The following is a 14,720-nucleotide window of genomic DNA, read 5'->3' as shown; positions in this document are numbered from 1 at the left end:
AGGTGCAGGCGATTTCCCTCCAGCTACAACGGCTCTTGAATCAAACATAACTTCATCCTGCTTTCACTGAAACAATACAGCAAGCGTATGATATGTGTGTTTCTTCAAATGTGTTTATTTAGCTAGTTATACTGATTGCATTCACACACTCTGTTTACATTTGGGAGACAAACACACACCAGACTCTGCCCTGAGTGTGGCAGTCAGAGAGCAGGCAGCTGGCTCGTCTTTTACAAACAGCCACTGTGACACCTAGTGGCCAACAGCTACCGCCTGGGGAGTGATGCTCCAGCACAAGCAGATATTTCTTCTGAACTGGCACCACCGTGAGACTGAGCCAGAGATACACGCCAGAGCTGCATGCTGAAATGAACCTCATCAGGGTGCGTCAGTGTAAAATCAAGACATACATCCATTCAATTCATCACAGGAAATTTCTTGACGTGTTTCTTTCCTCTGTTTGATTACTGTTCAAGTTGGACTGAGGCACAAAATCAATCAATGTCATCAATTTGGAAATGTCCCTTTGACTTTTGCTCGGTCATAAGAAAATAATGGAAATGGCTTAAAATTGATTGATGTGGAAGTTTCCAAATAAAAGGTTCAGCTTCCAGCATCAAAATTCATATAAAACACCTGGAAAAGGTTTGTACTCCAAAATAAATCAGAGGAGTTTCAGTTCAAGTACACAGATTATAGGGGGTTCGACAATTATCACAGCAGTAAGCGTGTCTTTATGTTCGATCATGATCAGCTGAAGAACAGACACATACATATTTGCCTTCTATTAGCCACATTTTCCTGAATCATAGTGTGCAAATATAAAATTACTCACGGTGTGTTTGCAAAAATGTACTCGGTGTCGTTAAACAGTTCAACAGGTACTGTAGGACAACGGACAGTGATGGTATTAATTGTCATACGACAATTTTTGCTACGTTATCAATTAATAACATTATTAATATAAATTCCAAACATTTACAAAAAAGGATTCAGTATGATATTTACACATATATCAGCCTTTTAGACTTTTCTTACTTCCACAATGATCCTTTAAAGAGCGATAGAGTTACACATGCAAGAAAACAGAAGAAACTTAAATAAATGAACCTGACAGTAAAATTCAACTGTGTCCAAATACAATTCAATACAGATAAAAGATGAGAAGTAAATAAATATATATGTAGATTTTCAAAAAATTACATTGGTGCTTTGTTGAAATATAATAAAAGTAGCCATCATATTTTGTCATATCCTACCAAACTGGTATTTTTTGTATGTTGTATTGTACAACATTTTATATTGTGGCTTTAGATAGCTATTAAATTGTTGATGTGTAATCACATTTTCAGAATAAGACTCAGTACTTACACTGAGTGAGATGAAAAATTAAACAAATATACTGCTTAAATCAAGAAAATAAAAGCATAAAAACAGGTGTATGAAACCGCACATATAAATAGAAGTTATTACACAGCAAGAGATAATAAAAAAAAAAGGCGCATCTTTACAGATGCAGTGAAGTATCTTTTGATGTGTTTTGACACTGTGATGAGGCAGAGGGGATGAAGACGGCGTGTTCCTGCCGTGTTTGCACTGTGTGCAGCTCCGTGGTGAAAATACTCTGCTCGGTCTGAAGACATTTCCACAGACCCTCACAGTCTGCCTGATAGTCGGTCCTCACGTCCTGATTTAAACCAGTTTACCAATTCCATTATGCTAAGCCCGAACACTGGTTGGGAAATGATGAACGATTATGTGAAACACATAATCTCCCTGCTGCACCATCATTGCAATATGACAGCCAAATTTCATTCATCCTATCCAATTTCTTCCTTATTTAAGGAAAGAAAATTACTGGTCCCAGTAATCAGATATGTAGCAGCGAGGCTGTGTGCAGGAGTTAAGCCCACTCCCATTAGGCTTTCTGCTTTGCTCCGGCTGTAGTCAAATACATGCACACACACACAAGAAGACAGATACACATGTTCCACATGTCTGACCCTCCTCAGTTCTCACATCCCCTTTCACCCATTTCAAGGACTATTATTTGGCCTTGATATATTCTCTACAACATCATCCGTTAGCGATGCCAGTTTGAAACACAGCGTCCCTTAAGTGGTTCAGAGAGCTGCAGACAGGCAGTTCTCCCACACACACACACACACACTTCAGACTCTCTTCTCTCTCTTCTGATAAAAGCTTGCACAAATGTTCCTTTTTCCAACAACATCAAATTAAAAAAAAAAAATTGGGGTAAATTAGATAAGAATGCAATTTTGTCTTGTTGCTCGTCATTATCCTCCGACGTAAAAAAAAAAAAAAAAAAAAAGAAGAAAAATCAAATATAATGATGAGATATTATTTGTCACCAATATTCTGTCCCTTCTCTCTATGTTTGTCTTTTCTGTGGCGAGCTGCCACATTAAACACCGTGTAATTTGTTGCTCATACACTCTGGACATCAGAGGTCCTTAGAAAAGCTCCAGTGTCACAAACACAGAGAGGAGTATTGAGCCTATGACTGTTTGTTCTCCTCCACACGTCCAATTTCTCTCTGCAAGCGGGAATGCATTATAGGTGTAATTGAAAATTAGTAGTACATTTTTTTTTTTTTTTGGAGGGGTAATTTATCAGGCCTCATTGTTCCTGTGTGACACCTCCAGGGCCCGTTTCAAACAAGGAGCCTGGAGCACCGAGAGGCTTTCTGCTCGCCCCGGGCCCCGCAGCGCTCTCCCTGCTTTGTCACTAATTGTGGCCTCCTCTCCACTGAATTGTGATTCGGCTAAAAGAGCTTGTTGGCTCGATGCAATGAAGCTGCCGGTGACGCTCTCACCATTATCAAAGATACTCTTGATCTTTTCAAAAGCAGGAAATAGATTTTTTTTTTTCTTTTTCCCAAGCCCCTGTTCAATCACACAGAGGGTTGGAGGGGTGGGTGGAGGGGGGGGAGAAAAAGTAATTTGCAATGCGTCCATTAGTTCTTCATTAAAGCAAGATTAAATTGCACCTCAAATCACATCTGCCTTTTCTAGAGTAAAGGGTGACAGTTTTAGGGCCAAAACTAATTACTAGTGCCAATGAATGAGAGGAAAACAGGGCTGTTTTTACATGAGATAGTGTGGCCTGTCATTATATTCAGACTAATTCCACTCTGCCTGCTCTCTTAATGAGACCAGAACGTCCTCACATCTCTCTCTCTCTCTTTCTCTGTATCTGCGTGCGCTCCAAATGTATAATTTTGATAGCACTTGGAGTTTGCATTAATTAATTTTTCTGCGAGACCTGCTACAAGTGCCAAATCTGTGATGTCCTGAATTATCATTTAGAGAGGAAGAAAGGACAGACAGACAGTGAGGGTTAAAAAAAACAAAAAAAAAACAGATAGACAGTTTCTGAAACAGTGAGGGAGAATAAAAGTGAGACAAATACTAACTTTATATCTGCCTCCGTTCTTCTTCATCCTCCTCATATTTGTCCGCCAGTGATTAAATGCCATGCCAAGTGGCCGTCATGTTAAATCGCTAAAAAGCTGATGTTTGGTAACTTAAAAATAAACAAACTTTGTGGAAGGCAGAAAACCTAAAAAGTGAACTAGTGAAGTAGAAAGTAATTTTGTCTTACGTGGTTTAAACTGCAGAGTGGAATCGATATCTAGTCTTTAGTATAATGCTTATTTGACCACTTCCGATTCTCACATTAGTACAATTTTCCTCATAGCTGTTCATTAAAACTTGGAAATGACCACTTCTTTAAGTCATAATTAGTTATTGTTTGATAGAATGGATGGTAACGATATCATTTTGAAATGCAATCATGAATATACTCAAAAATATAAACGCAAAACTTTTGTTTTCCCTTTCATTTTTCATGAGCTGAAGTAAAAGATTCAAGACGTCTTCTGTGCACACGAAAGGTTTCTGTCTTTCAAATGTTCACACATTTGTTCAAATCCGTGTCAGTTCACCTTTGCCAAGATAATCCGTCCACCTGACTGGTGCGGCGCATCGAGATGGCGATTAAACAGCATGATTATTGCACAGGTGTCACAATAAAAGGCCACTCGAAAATGTGTAGTTTTATCACACAATGGCACAGACGTTACAAGTTTTGAGATAAAAAAAAAAAATTGGTGAACAAAATTTGAAAGACATAAAACGTTTGTGTGGATAAAAGAAGTCTTAGATCTTCTTCAATAATCTTCAACTTGTGAAAAATGGGAGTAAAAATAAAAGTGCTGCGTTTGTGTTTTTGAGTGTAGATTCCAAACTTGTATGATGGAGAAAGCACTTTGACAACGATGTTGTTCTTTTGCATCCTAGCAGGGGTAGTGAAAGCAAAATGTGGCTGCAGGACGGAGCTAAAATACTCTCTGTGTTGGTGCAGTAAAATTAAAAGAGGCATTGAAAAGATGTGGCAGGTGCAGATTCTCACACTTGAAATATTGGAAGAAAACACAGTCTAGAACTGAAGTTAGTCAGAATCAGCTTCATCATCACTTCATTCGTTTTCTGTACGTACATTTTTGCTTTTATGTTTAGTCAGTTTTCTGTAAAACACACCTGAGTTACTGTCAACTGTCAGCTTTTATAGAACTCGAAGCCGATACAGACTCACTTTACAATTTTCATTTGCAAACCGCCCCGTTCTCTTAAACTGATGGGGGAAAAAATAGGTTTCATCTGCTTCCTTTTTTTTTTCCCCCTCTCCTCTCTCCGCTCGGATCGACAGACGCTCCTCTCCCGTGTTGGAGGTTGAGGGTGGTTAGATTAGTCTAAGAGCTGAGAGCAGTCAAGTCTCGCAAACAGGATTTAGCATGTTGTCTCATAGTGGCAGCTCTGCCTTGGGATCACATGGTGCTGATGAGCCCTGGGGCATAACATGCTTATGGCAGATACACTGCGATTTACAGAGACAGGAGAAGTGCAGAGTACACCAACTTAACATGAGTGCATTTGTTAACAGTGCACAAAGTTGAGATGTTGGCATCTTTAAATGAGTCAACAATGTTGTGAGGCTTTACCCCTGCGCTGTGTATAAATCTCTTAATGCACCTTACAGGCTTTTCAGAGTTGCCAGCTGATTAGCCCTCTCAAGACGATTTTTGCCATCCTTAAAATATTTTTTATTTTTTTTACATACAGTGCATTTTTTTCCCTCGCAAGGTATCAAACCTCCTTTCCTTGCAAAAAAAATATATGCACTAGCACTAATTTTTTAAGCAGAGGAATCACCCCACTGGTTTCTGCTGAAGTGAGATTTGGCTGCAGAGACCGCGCTGGTTCCAGAAATTCAAACCTCATACCATTCCAGGCTGGGCTTATCCTAAGCTTGTTAGTATGTGTGATGCCGGCCTCGATAGGGACCTCTACATTACCATAACGCTGCTGAATTAACTATGATCTTCCACTGCACCGGGAGAAAAACTGGTCCACAGAAGTTTCGCAATATGCTGTGCAGGATATTATGATAACATGCAATAATAAATGTTTATAATCTACTTAGTGGAGGACCAGGGTTCAAATATGTTTCTATATTAGGCTTATTAATGCTCCCACAGATTTTCTGTTCCGCCATCAGACTGGCTGAGTGAAATATGCACACTTAACCGGAAACGGGGAAATAAAAGGTCTCAGAGCGGCGATTAATTAAAATGGAGATTGTGCGGAGATTTATCGCACAAGAGAGAGAAATGCTGCAGTTAAATACGCAGCAAAACACAACCTTTATGGAGACTGAGGACATGTCCTCAGTATTGTCTCTGGGAATTTGTGTCTTTTGAGGCGTTTACATTCTATATAGTTATATATATATATAGTTATACATAAACTGCATAATGGTGAGTTGATTATATGGCTTAATCTAGTATTTAATGTATATATTCCTCCTTGTAGCTTTGTTTAGACCAAAAAATGTAAACTGAAATAAAGGGATTTATATACATAGAGGTCTCTAAAACTGAATTAGGATCCTGATTCGAGATTTCAAACTTACTGAAAAAATAATTTAACATTGAAATGAAAACAAAACTATAGAAAATCAGACTATCATCATAACTATTGTGGCTCGTCCCTGCTCCTCAATGAACCTGGGTGATTAAGTTAGATTATGTCTCGCGCTTCATTTTTCAAACAATTCCCCTAAATTTGTTGTAACTTCTTGGAAACGTTGGGATCTCCAGAGGAATTTAAAATAAAGTTTTGTGGGTTTGAGCAAGTTTTGGCATGAGTTTGTAATGAGCTGGAGACGTTGTGAGGTGTGAAAGAGTCGTTCAACACTCATCTGGAATCCTGTTCAGAATTAAATTATAAGTTTGATACCGTGGTTGTGTCTTTACAGTAAATTAAACGACAGTTTGTTACCTTTGAACGGGCTATTTGTTCCCATTTGTCTCGTTTTTGTGCTAAGTGTGCTAAGCTAACTTCATATTCACTGTGCAGACGTGAGAGTCAATTTAATATTCTCATCTCTGTGCAAAAGAAGGCATATAAACCTATTTCTTAAAATGTCAAACTATAATTTTGATAATAAAACAATTGTACTGTTCTTTTGCCTCATTTTATACGTATTAAAGTGCAAAAGAGTCTCACTTTATGTCATGTTCATATAAATTAATAATCAACCATCGCTGCAGCTCAAAGTCCTCTTCTGACCTGCTCTGTTAATCTGACTGCTGGGTGAATGTTTCTGTGGAAATACCACGAGGCCTCTACACACTGGAGACGCATTAGACGATACACTCCTAAAGTATCCTTATTATTCTGCTCGTCTTATTTTGATAAACAGTAATTTGGTGTCACGGAGGACAGTAAGGACTGAATGGGACTTGTCTGTCTATCTGCCTCTCTGCCATTCACACCATTCCTCTCTGGGGTTAAGACTCCCCTCTCTCCCTCTCTCTTTCTCCGTGTTGACACATATACATATCACACACCAGGATTAGTATGACGGTGACTGTAACAAACCTCTCTTTTGAAAAAAAAAAAAAAAAAAAAAAAAAAAGAAAGAAGAAAGGGGGGAAAAAGCACCCTATTCTATAGTGGAGGTGCCCAGCCAGAAAATAGCATACTTAGACAACAATGGCGTGGTAAGTACCTTAGCAAGGATCAGCGCTGGCAGAGTGAAACACATTACAAAACAATGGCTGACTGCCTGCCTGCTTGGCTGCTTGGCTGCCTGTCAGGAGCTGCAGAGCTGCCATGAGCTGCCATGCTGTTATTTGTCAGGGGAGAGAAAAGGAGACAGAGACACACATCATCATCTCTCTCCTCATCGCCGTAAACACTGGTGTGAATGACTGGTCACAGGGAGCCTAATCCCGCCCGCAGACGCATCTCCCATGATCCCCCTCTGCAAAGTACCGGCGTGTGATGTTGTTCCACAACATGACAACAACATGGATGTGGATGCAGGGGTGACAGGAAGCGAAAGAAGAAGTGAAGCTCGGCTCGATGTGGTTTGATCCCTGGCTTGATTGCTTCTTTGGGTTTTGATTTAAGAATTAAGTCCATAATGCGCATAGTTAGACAATTAATACAATTTCAGAACCAGAAAAGCAACATAGAAGTGAATAGGACTGTTATTTTCTTGATTAATAAATTGGTTGAGTCTTTTCCAAATTAAATTCTATGGTTACAGCATCTCAATAGTGAGGATATGCAGTCTTGGTTTGTTTTATATCATGGTAAACAAAATGTTTTGGGGTTTTTGACTGTTGACTGGACAATAATAGTGTATTTGAAGGTGTCACCTTCAACTTTGGAAAAAAAAACATAATGGACATTTTTCGCAGTTTTCTGAACCAAATGATCAATCCGTTATTTGAGATATGAAAATAATCATTATTTCCAGCCCTTATAAATAAGAAAAAAGTGTACATGTACTTTAAAAATGCAACATTAAGACTAATATCATAGTTAGTGGGTTACATTTACATAAACTAGAAACAGCTTCCAACGTGCTGTAACAAAAAAAGATTAACAATCCAAAACAAATTAAAAAGCACAATCCCTGGTTTAAATAAATGACAAATAATCCCGCTGTTGAATTATGCTAAAATAACACAGAGAATATCCAGCAATTATTAACCTCCATATCATGCGTTCAGAATTAGACATTTACATTCCAATATTTTGATAGGATCTAAATCAGGAAGTCAAATATATTCCAGTTTTATTATTGGGCCAATAATGAGTTGAGATTGTTTAATGCCAGTTAAAAGAGGAAAAGGGCTTCTGTAAGAAGAGGAGGGGGGGAGGGGGCGTTACTAATGATATAAGAGCGAATGTTGGAGCATCTCCTGGAAATCTGGCAGAAATCCTAATGTCGCTCCTGTCCCTCTTTTTAATGCAAACCAAATGAGCCTGCACTGTAATAAGAAGCTTCCCAGAATTAGTTTCCGTTTGCAGAAAATTGCAAGAAAAAAAAACCCTAGTACCTTTATCTATGAATTTCACTCCAGCATAAGCAAAAAAAAAAAAAAAAAAAAAGAGGCAGACCCTCCTCTGACATTATTTGGATGACATGCCATCAGTAGCAGCAGCAAGAAATAACATTGTGCAAATTCTATGCATGTTAATGATAAATAGGAATCCACCTGCTCACAGATAAAATGAGTTTAATTTCCCCCCCACACCCCGCCACACCCGCGCCCATGTGCCTGCCTGGCCTTTTAGAAATTACTTATGCACAGCTATTATTAAAATAGGGCCAGAGCAAATGAGAAAGAAGCGCTATCTCTGGAGAGTGTGGCTGGGTTTAGACTGCTGCTGCTGCTGCTGCTGCTGCTGCCAGGACTCTCAGCTTCACACAGTCAGCGTTTCTTCCTCACACACATACACGCACGCATGCAAACACACACAGACATTGGAGCTTGTGCAGACACACCTCACCTCCTCTCAGCTCTTGTGGCAGCTCTGACCCCGTATTTACAAAATTAACCCAAATCCTTCTTCTTTTCTTTTTTCTTTTTTTTTTGGGGTGGGGGGGGAGGTGGGGGGGGGGTTGCAGTGTAATGGAATTTGTGCAAGCTTGAGTGTCTATCTGCGTGCATGTGTATGCTAATATGCGCTTGTACACCGGCGGGTGAATGCATGTGTGTGTTCCACCGTGCGTTTTGTACACTTCAAGCCTGTTTTGTATCTGAATGTAATTTTGTTGTTGGGAGGAAATTTCCTTTGGGTGTACAATGTGCTTGTCCCTGCATCTTCAGAGGAGCTGAGGATGTAACAACTGAATGCAGAAGACCTGGGAAAATATAAGTCGTAAGTGGTGACTAAAATGTATGCGCGGACAAAACGAGAGGGAAAAATGAGAATTGGGAAAGACGGGAGGGAGGCCAGGTGTTAAAAAAAAAAAAGGTCAGAGCAGGAGTGTTTTTGTTCAGAGGCTGCCGTATGTTCTCTGCCACCTCTGCTCCATTAGCAAATCAACAGATTCCTCTCATCTCTCACTTTGGCCTTGAACACTTCCCGAACATTCATCCTTTTTATCCACACAAGCTGAAGGATGTTCTGATGGCTGGCTGTGCAGCCTCTCTCTAACCTGAACCCTTGCCTCCTTGTCGCTCTGATTCAATAATGAGCGAGAGAGAGAGAGAGAAAAAGAAAACAACATACAAACTGGAACTCATTAGGTGAAAAAAATAAACTGAATTGGAACTGAATTGAACACTCGAAGGTGACATCCTGACATTGTGTGAAATTAAAAACTGCATGGGCTGTTAGGAAAGACAGAAGAGTGTTCACCTGCTGACAATAGAGCTGTCACAACTGGGTGGCAAGAACAATGTTTTAAAGCTTTGCGCATTTTATATATATATATATATATATATATAAAAAAAGTCAGTATGTCCAAAGTAAAAAAAAATGCAAAACACAGAACGTCTCTTCTGAAATGAAATGGAAGAAATAAAAAGGGACATTAGGCTGCGAGGAAGAAGTCACAGGATACACTGACTTGTTTGCATTTTGTCTCGGCGCCTCCCGCTGTGTGTGTGCTTTCTAATGACTGCTCGCTGGGAGGAAAACGGCCCCCGGGAGACGTTAAGACTTTAATGAAAAGAGGTTCCCTCTACACTTCTCGCACTCTCAGGGCAGCAATTATGTCAAAACAGTGTTTACAGTTGTAACAGTAAAGAATATTTCTGCCCTGTGAAAATGGGGCCCTCCAGTTCTTGACAGATTTACTGCTCAAATTACGGTGGCGCTTTGTCATTGTGTCACTATATAATGTTTCTCAATGATATCCTATAGTTTACAAATACTATGGTTATTATCATTACAGCGTGTGAACACAGGAGACAAACCCCGAAGACATATTATTGTGTTGACACACTTCAGCGTTTGACGCGGGTGGCACATTGTTTCAGAATGAATAATGTATGTCAATGCATATTTAGTGCGTGCACTGCCACGTAAGGATCCGTGTTTTACTCTGCAGCAGCTGGCAGCCGGTTTACTGCAACACAGCTGGTGCAAATTAGTGAAAAACAATTCTTGTTTTAAAAACTAAATTTAGGCTTTTTAATAATGGAAAGAGATATAATGTCACAACTTCTACTAATAGAGAAAATATTGAAAGGGTGTCCAAAAAACACAAAACAGCAAAAATCAAATATTGGTGTGTTGCCAGAATAAAGCTCACATGGAAACCCCACATATTGAGTCAAATCTTACATTAATATATAAACTATTGCAATCCTGAACAAAGCAACTACGTGTATTTGTTGGACATCTTTACCGTGTTTTTGTTACTTTATGGATGTGTGGGACAACACATATTCATATCCACTATAAATCCATTATTCGCATTACCGAGAAGAGCAATAAGAATTATATTATAAATAAGGTAGATTCAACGAGAATGAACCAACGACAGACTGTATGTAAATATGGACGTTGACTCCAGGTCTGAAAATTGAAGTGAATTTCGAAGTTCTTTAAAGTGCAAAACCACAGAGGGCCACTAGGGGCTTGTTCCAGAAAAACTGTCTCCATTAGACTCCCATTCGAAAAGCATCAACTTCACTAATGAAATACAAAGTCATGACATTTTTTTGCACGAGTCATTATTGTGTCATTAGCTAAATCAATTGCTTGTGATTAGTGTTCTGCTGGTACTTCTGAAAATAATTACATCATTAATTTGATATTAGGCCTCAAAGGGAGGTATGTTTTAGGGTGAGTCTGCTTTGATTGACATACCTGGGGTGCAGTCAGGTTTCCACTATGGGTAGCTGGGTACTGAATCCTCAGGTTCCCAGTCAGATCCACGTTTTGCTCCTCCCCAGCTCGTCCAATTGGTGATACTGAGTATAAATGCTACAGTATGAACATTTTATAGTACGTTACAAAAAAAATGCACATTCCCATATGTGACGTTCCACGAGTGGAATTCTTTGGCAAATTATTCATAATATTGTTCAACTGTTATTCGATGAAAATAAATTGTTCAAACAACTGACAATATGAACTGAGTGAGTGATGTTTATGTTTAGTCTTCTATTATTGTTTGCATGTCTGAAAAAGACCGTTAAAACTGTTTCAGATTTGGCACCTACGGCGACCAATTATGCAGTTAAGTTATTGTGAGAAGGAAAAGGTCGTGTAATCAAATTTTGTATCTTCTTTCTTTGGTATTTGTTAAGAGCCACTTAAAAATAATCACATTTAAATGAACACAAGAGAAGTCAAAACCCCCCCCAAAAAACAGAGTTTCAGCTTTTAAATTGTAAGACGTTCACAACTTTGTCAAACCTAATTAGACCCTTTTAATTGCATGCCGGATTTGATTAAATACTACGACACCTCGCGTCTAAACTGGTCTCCCTTCATGGTGGTTGGTTAACTTGTTTCTGTAATGGCCTTTCAAACCGTTTTTAACCATGTGAAGCACTGTGGGCCATACAATCAAATATAAGTTGCCATAGGAAGGCATCGTACGATAAAAACACGTGGCTAACGTTGCGAAACAGTCGCAGTTTGGTTCAGGCTCTGAAATGACTTGGTTAGGTGTACGAAAAGAGGGTCTGCGTTAATATACGTGTGTTATGTATGTGGTGTAAATTACGATACGCGACGTAATTTACGTTCGCAATTTCAAATAACTCAATGTTGACTTTTGTTTTCACATAAGACACAAATAACAACCTCCTGAGTGAAAATCCATCCAACCAGCCCTGATCTTGTCCCCACGCCTACTTTTTCACTCATTTAATTCCGTAACACGACTTTCTCCTTTGCTCCCGTCATAATTACTTCGGCCACTTGAGGTCGCTAAACCTTCGCCAAACCAGTAATTTTCTGACTTTGACTCATCTGGAATTGACTTCCTCCAAACACTTTACACCTGATTAGCTAAATGCTTGTAGGGCTGATTAACGCAATAAGCACACTAAAAGCAACATTAAGGCTAACGGTGTATTTTCCAGACAAATAAAATGTCATATTAGGGCCATTATACCAACAGATGTGTGGTCTTTGGGCGCCCTTGCTGGTAAGGGGGCTCACTCTGTCTGGATAAACACTGTGGTTGAGTAGGTTGGCGGGGTCGTAAAAGGGTGCACTTTGCCTGATTAGCTGACAACCAAAAACCCCCTCGAGACCAGTTCTGCATGACTACAGAAATTATTTTAAGAACGTGTCTTCCCGCAGAAGAAGTTTGAGTCCCCGCGGAGTATTGTGACAGCGCTGAGACGAGGGCCAGTGACAGCGACAGGGTGAGAGTCTGATTGAATGGCAGCAGAGGACCATACATCTTTAAATTCCTCATTATCCACTAACACACAGACGCCACGTCTGCTCCTATTCCATTACTTACTCCTCTGTATTGTCATGCTCTGAGAATTCAATGTAGTACCTTTTATTGTAGAAAATGAAAAATGTCATTTTCCCCTTCTCTCTCTCTCCCCCTCTCCTAACACTAATTTAAAATGTCTCATCTCCCTCTGCGTGTTCAACAGTCTGATTGCCTCAGTGCTGAAGAAAGAGGCCTAAGAGGAGGAATCCCCTCTCTTTGTGAAAAGGAGTCCAGGTGGGAGCAGAGCCGGAGGAGGAGGGGGAGGAGGAGAATGGAGTGGGATGCGTTCATGGAGGCGAGAATCTGCAGCTTCATCAGAGTCGGTCAAGCAGGACAGCTGCTGCCGCTGACCTCCCGAACTAGCAGACAGACCCGCACCTTCAAGGACTAAAGGTCTTCTTATTCTTCTCCCTCCAGCGGTCTCACCTCTCTGCCTCCCTCCCTCCCTCCCTCCCTCCCTCCCTCCGTCGTTCTTTCTTTTCTCTCTCTTTTTCACCCTCAGCTTATTGCAACAGTGCAGGGTCAGGACATAACCTCCCAGAGAAATAAAGTCCTTCAGGTTTGCAGAAAAAGGACAGTGGCTGGGTGTCTCCGGGTGCCTGGAAGACACATGTGTTTATGGCGCGTCCCTGAATGTTACCTATGGGCTGAGTGATGGAAACAGAGGCAACATATGGCGGGGTCTCTCTGCAGAAAAGCATTCAGAGTTTTCCTAGAAAAAGACCTGACAACACATTATTATGATATTTCAGTGCAAACAGTGGTTGATCTAGTGGTTTACCCACCACCAGATCAATTTACTGTATATGTAGGAGTGTTTTTTAAACTATGGTTGCTCTGTTTTTGTTGCGTTTCACCATTTGACACTGTTAGCATTATAAATAAGTTCAAGCAAATATATTTTGCTACGCTCTAGCTTCTCAAAGATTGACATAATTTCTGCTTTTCTTAGTCTTATATGACATCAGACTGAATGTATAGTGCTTTAAAACTTTTAATTCACACTATTATTCCTCGCTTTTGCATTTTTTTTGTGTCATCAAAAGACACCGTAACAGGTACCGTTTGAGCCGCCGCGTCGTACGGAGAGAATTTTTTTTTTTAATGATTTGGCAGCTTAGAGATGGACAACAGTCTAAGAACATAGATCTCAAAACTATAGCTGTTATATTAATGTTAGATATAGAATTTTTTTTTTATTACGGATTTGAATGAAATGCATTTAGAGGAGCCAGATTTTGTAGCTGTGTCTCTGCGTGTGACGCAACATCTATTAAAACCACTGAAATATTGTTTATAAGGTGCATCAGTTCGTTTTAGGCTCACTGGCATCCATCGAGGAAAAACCCAGTTCACCCTACTTCAAATGTAATTCTCTATAAACTTCAGCTCGGGCAGTATGGATGGAAAGTACACTGGCCTGCTGTGTTCCTGCTGGCCTTCTCAAATAAAACCCGCCGCTGCCGTCCACAAACATGATGTTCCAGTGCCCTCCAGTGGAAACCTGCGGAACTGCAGCGTCGGCGCATCTGTAAAGTGAGGAGGGGGATTTTCCAGGAGGAAGAGAGGGTTAAACTCATAAACCATGGATGGGTTTTTATATAAAACTCTGAAACATTCCGTACATCAAGGGTGATGTATTATCTAAGACTTCTGATGCATGTAACCGTTTTTAAAAGCCAATAGATACTTAAGAGCATGCATTTATCTGACGTTATACATTTAATATCATCTCTGGAAATACAAATTATTTCTTTACGTTTATGTTTCGTGACTGTGGGGGTATAAAAAAAAAAAAATGTTAAAAGGGGTTTTGTGAGACTGAAGAATGCCAAATGTACCTGAAACACCTGAAATAGATTTGAGGAACAGCTCTGCTGGTAAAAACAGATCAAATTTAACCATTTGTGGAGACATTTGGA

The sequence above is a fragment of the Brachyistius frenatus genome, unplaced genomic scaffold (assembly GCF_029030835.1).
Source record: "Brachyistius frenatus isolate BFR_SWC_R1_liver_20210118 unplaced genomic scaffold, ASM2903083v1 Contig_52, whole genome shotgun sequence".
Lineage (NCBI taxonomy): Eukaryota > Metazoa > Chordata > Actinopteri > Embiotocidae > Brachyistius > Brachyistius frenatus.
Note: the sequence above shows the minus strand (reverse complement) of the source record.